Raw genomic sequence first — 6,000 nt, 5'->3', positions numbered from 1 at the left:
ATGCTTTGTTTGCCTGTAAGCACTGCTTTAGCTGCATCCCACAAATTTGGACATGTACCATTTTTATTAAATCAGTTCAAGATGGCATCTGATTTGAGACTTCCACTTTAACTCATGTTTATTTAGAAGTGCATTTTCTAGGGTGTCTCAGTTGGTTAAGTGTCTGCCTCCAGCTCAGGTCATGACCTCCAGGTCCTGGGATCAATACCCACATGGAACCCTGTATCGGGCACCCAGTTCAGCAGGGAGTTTGCTTCTCCTTCTCCCTCTGCCTCTCCCCTTGGCTTGTGTTCTATCTCTCCTCTCTCTCAAATGAAAAAAATCTTAAAACAAACTGTGTTCTCAGAGTTCAGATTATTTAGAATTTCCTAATACCTTTTTGCTACTGATTTCTAGCTTCATTCTATTATGGTCAGAGACTAAACAATTTCATTCCCTTGGTTTAGGTTTATGTCTCAGAATTTGGACTATCTTGCACAATATTTCATGTGTGCTTGAAAAGAATGTACACTTGCAATTGTGGAATAAAGTCTTCCATTTAGGTCACCATCACCAACAGTGTTGGCTCAAGTTTTCCATAACCTTGCTGATCTTTTGTGCACCTGTTCCATAAATGACTGAGGAAACAGTGTTGATATCTACAAACATATTTGTGGGTTTCCATATTTCTCTTTTAACTGCTATCAGTATTTTCCCTCACAAAATTTAAATTTGTGATGGTAGGTGCAGCATTCAGGATTGTTATGACTTCTGGTAAGCTGATCCTTTAATCAAAGTATAAACTCCCTTCTCCTATCTACTATTTTTCCTGAAGTCTACTTTGTAAGATTTTAAACTAGGCACTCTAGCTTTCTTATCTTTTTTAAGATTTTATTTATTCATGAGAGACACAGAGAGAGAGAGGCAAAGACATAAGCAGAGGGAGAAGCAGGATCCCCACAGGAAGCAGAATGTGGGACTCGATCCCAGGACTCCGGGATCATGACCTGAGCTTGAGGCAGACACTCAACCACTGAGCCACCCAGGCATCCCTCTAGCTTTCTTATCTTTTTGTAACAGCTCTGCAACAGCGTTGTGATACAATTCACATATGATTCACCTACCTAGAGTGCACAGTGGTTTCCATGGTTTTATCAAAGAGCTGTGCCAATATTAAAACAACCAATTTTTAAATATTCTATCACCACAAAAAAAAAACCTTATAGCCTTCAGCCATCACCCAAAGTAGCCTCATTCCTCCCAACTCTGGGCAACATGAACCCACTCTCTGTTTCTATACATTTGCCCACTTGGGACATTTCCTATACATAGAATCATACAAATGTAATATAACATCTTTTGTGACTGACTTAGTTAGTAAAATGTTTTCAAGGTGCATCCACACTGTAGCATGTGTCAGGACTGTATTCCTTTTTAAAAACTTTGTTAAATTTGCATTTAATGTACATAAAGTGTTACTTTTTATTTTTTTATTTTTTAATAATAAATTTATTTTTTATTGGTGTTCAATTTGCCAACATACAGAATAACACCCAGTGCTCATCCTGTCAAGTGCCCCCTCAGTGCCCGCCACCCAGTCACCCGCACGCCCCGCCCTCTTCCCCTTCCACCACCCCTAGTTAGTTTCCCAGAGTTAGGAGTCTTCCATGTTCTGTCTCCCTTTCTGATATTTCCCACCCATTTCTTCTCCCTTCCCCTCTATTCCCTTTCACTATTATTTATATTCCCCAAATGAATGAAACCATATAATGTTTGTCCTTCTCCAATTGACTTATTTCACTTTTTAATGTACAGGTCTAGAATTTGTCAAACAGTCCTCCCATCCTCCCACCAGAAATTCTCCCTTTATCATCACTCTCCCTGTCCCCTAGACTCACTGAGACCCCCTCATAGACTTCCAAGAACCCACGCTCTAATCGCATTGTCTATCATTCATCTACCTCAGACTCCAAATCAGAAACACCAGGGATTTCAGAGGCAAATCCCTTGAACCCAGAGTCACTGTGCCTGCCCAGGTCTCCTCAGGACCCAATCCCCAACTCAAGACACAGGCCTCCCCACAGGGCTTTCTTTGCAGGGTTCTGCTGGGACATGAATATAAGGGCAACAGCTCCCAGCCAGTCAGGCACCTTCGGCTGCTCACCCACTAGAGCTAGTCTACCCGCTCCCCTGACATGCAGGCACAGCAGTGGTATGGAGACCCCATAGGGACTTCTGGGACCGATTTCTCACCTACACCCATAAGACAACATGGTTGTGCCCTGGCCGGTACTTGCCCTTGGAAATAAGTGGCTGCTTTAAGAAATGTGCCAGCTTGGGGGACCTGGGTGGCACAGTCGGTTAAGTGGGGGCCTCTTGGTTTCACTCAGGTAGTAATCTCAGGTCTCAGGATCATGAGATCAAGCTCTGCTTTGGGCTCTGGGCTCTATGGTTAAGGGTCTAGTTAAGACTCACTCTCCCTGGGGGCGGGGCAATATGGCGGAAGAGTAGGGTCCTCAGGTCGCCTATCCCCACCAACTGACCTAGATAACTTTCAAATCATCCTGAAAAGCTACAAATTCGACCTGAGATTTAAAGAGAGAACAGCTGGAACACTACATAGAGAAGAGTTTGCATTTCTTTTTTTTTAAGATTTATTTATTTATTTATGATAGACAGAGAGAGAGAGAGGCAGAGACACAGAAGGAGGGAGAAGCAGGCTCCATGCTGGGAGCCCGAGGCAGGACCCGATCCGGGACTCCAGAATCGCGCCCTGGGCCAAAGGCAGGCGCCAAGCCGCTGAGCCACCCAGGGATCCCAGAGTTTGCGCTTCTAACAAGTGGGAAGGCGGGGGTGGGGAATCAAGTGGGGGAGAGGCCCCCGGGAGAAGCCGGGCTAAGGCCAGGAGGGCCAAAGCCTCCCGGGACAGGAAAGCCCAGTCGCGAGAAGCAGAAACTTTAAAAATCTGCACCAGATTCTTCCTGGACACAGAGGCACTTAGCAGGGAACTCGGGCATAATCCCAAGAGGGGCAGTGGAGCCTCCAGGTTCCTGGCATCACTAACACAGGAAGTGCGCCCGGAGAAGTGGGCCACAGACTGTGGGTGGATCTCAGTAAAGGGCTGGAGCGCGCCCAGTGGAACCTCGAGAGAAGCTCAGGTGGTGGCTCTGGATGGAGGGGGCTGCGCCCTGATGCCTTCAGGAGCTGCAGCCCTAGGGGCACAATTCCAGCAGTGCAGGCCCCAGATCCCAGGGTGCCAAACGTACACAGCCCACGATCCTGAGCTTCCCCCACCCCCAACAGGCAGAGGCGGGGAGGGCACAGGACAGCGAGGACTCTCCTGCCGCCGGGCGCCCCCAAGCTGTGCAGATCAGTGCCACCCGCCCCAGGAGCATCCAGGCAAGTGTGGATTGGGAGACTGCAGTAGTTACTGCGGGAGCTGACTCCAGAGCTGGAGAGCTGGCCACCGCCAGTGGTGTTGTTACTCCTGGTGTCACCCTATGCCTGGGACAGAGCAGGGCCGCCAGGGAACAGGGGCCTCACGGGGTCAACAGCTCTACTGAGCCCTGCACCTGACCGGGGCAGGGGAGTTACCCCAGGTACACACACCTGAGAATCAGCACAGCAGGGCCCTCCCCCAGAAAACCAGCTCGAAGGAAGGGGACGAGCAAGTTCTTGACTGAGCAGAGCTAAAAAGCTCCAGGGAAGTTGAGGGATTTACAGTATATAGAACCACTTTTTTTCTTTTTTTCTTCCTTTTTCCAGTACAACTTGTTTTTAACGACTCTGCACTGAGCAAAATGACTAGAAAGAAGAACTCACCACAAAAGAAAGAATCAGAAAGAGTACCACCCTCTGCCACAGAGTTACAGAATTTGGATTACAATTTGATGTCAGAAAGTCAATTCAGAAAAACAATTATAAAGCTACTGGTGGCTCTGGAAAAAAAGCATAAAGGATTCAAGAGACTTCATGACTGTAGATTTTAGATCTAATCAGGCCGAAATTAAAAACCAATTAAATGAGATACAATCCAAACTGCAGGTCCTAACAACGAGGGTTAATGAAGTAGAAGAACGAGTGAGTAACATAGAAGACAAGTTGATGGCAAGGAAGGAAGCTGAGAAAAAAAGAGAAAAACAATTAAAAGACCATGAGTAAAGGTTAAGGGAAATAATTGACAGCATCAGAAGGGAAAATCTATGTTTAATTGAGGTTCCAGAGAGCACCGAAAGGGTGAGAGGGCCAGAAAGCATATTTAAACAAAACATATCCGAGAACTTCCCTAATTTGGGGAGGGAAATAGGCATTCAGATCCAGGAGATAGAGAGGACTCTCCCCCTAAAATCAATAAAAACGTTCAACACCTCGACATTTCATAGTGATACTTGCAAATTCCAAAGATAAAGAGAAAAACCTTATGGCAGTGAGAGACAAGAGATCCATAACTTATATGGGGAGAAATATTAGATTAACAGCAGACCTCTCCACGGAGACCTGGCAGACAAGAAAGGGCTGGCAGAAAAAAATTTAAAAAAATAAAAAAAGAAAGGGCTGGCAGGATATATTCAGTGTCCTAAATGAGCAGAACATGCAGCCAAAAATACTTTACCCAGCAAGACTCTCATTCAGAATAGAAAGAGACATAAAGAGCTTCCAAGATAGGCAGAAACTGAAAGAATATGTGACCACCAAACCAGCTCTGCAAGAAATATTAAGGGGGACCTGTAAAAGAAAGAAGATGCCCAAAGAAATAATCCACAAAAACAGGGACTGAATAGGTATTATGATGACACTAAATTCATATCTTTCATACAAAGATATGGAATACTTCCAAACTCGTTTTATGAGGCTGGCCATCACCTTAATTCCAAAACCAAAGACCCCACCAAAAAGGAGAAATATAGACCAATATCCCTGGTGAACACAGATGCAAAAATTCTCAGCAAGATACTAGCCAATAGGATCCAACAATACATTAAGAAGATTATTCACCATGACCAAGTAGGATTTACCCCAGGATGCAAGTCTGGTTCAACATTCACAAAGCAATCAATGTGATAGATCATACCAACCAGCGAAAAAACAAGAACCATATGATACTATCAATAGATGCAGAGAAAGCATTTGACAAAATGCAGCATCCATTCCTGATCAAAACTCTTCAGAGTGTAGGGATAGAGGTAACATTCCTCAACATCTAAAAAGCCATCTACAAAAAGCCCACAGCAAATAGCATTCTCAATGGGGAAACACTGGGAGCTTCTCCCCTAAGATCAGGAACAAGACAGGGATGTCCATTCTCACCACTGCTATTCAACATAGTACTAGAAGTCCTAGCCTCAGCAATCAGACAACAAAAAGAAATAAAAGGCATTCAAATTGGCAAAGAAGAAGTCAAACTCTCCCTCTTTGCAGATGACATGATACTATACATAGAAAACCCAAAAGACTCCACCCCAAGATTGCTAGAACTCATACAGTAATTCAGCAGTGTGGCGGGATACGAAATCAATGCCCAGAAATCAGTGACATTTCTATACACTAACAATGAGACTGAAGAAAGAGAAATTAAGGAGTCAATCCGATTTTCAATTGCACCCAAAAGCATAAGATATCTAGGAATAAACCTAACCAAAGAGGTAAAGGATCTATACTCTAAAAACTACAGAACACTTCTGAAAGAAATGGAGGAAGACCAAAGAGACGGAAAAATATCCCATGCTCATGGATTGGAAGAATTAATATTGTGAAAATGAAAATGTCAATGCTACCTAGGGCATTTTACACGTTTAATGCAATCCCTGTCAAAATACCATGGACTTTCTTCAGAGAGTTGGAACAAATCATCTTAAGATTTGTGTGGAATCAGAAAAGACCCCAAATAGCCAGGGGAATATTAAAAAAGAAAACCAGAGCCAGGGGAATCACAATGCCAGATTTCAGGTTGTACTACAAAGCTGTGGTCATCAAGACAGTGTGGTACTGGCACAAAAACAGACACATAGATCAATGGAACAG

Source organism: Vulpes vulpes, chromosome 1 (assembly GCF_048418805.1).
Source record: "Vulpes vulpes isolate BD-2025 chromosome 1, VulVul3, whole genome shotgun sequence".
Lineage (NCBI taxonomy): Eukaryota > Metazoa > Chordata > Mammalia > Carnivora > Canidae > Vulpes > Vulpes vulpes.
Note: the sequence above shows the minus strand (reverse complement) of the source record.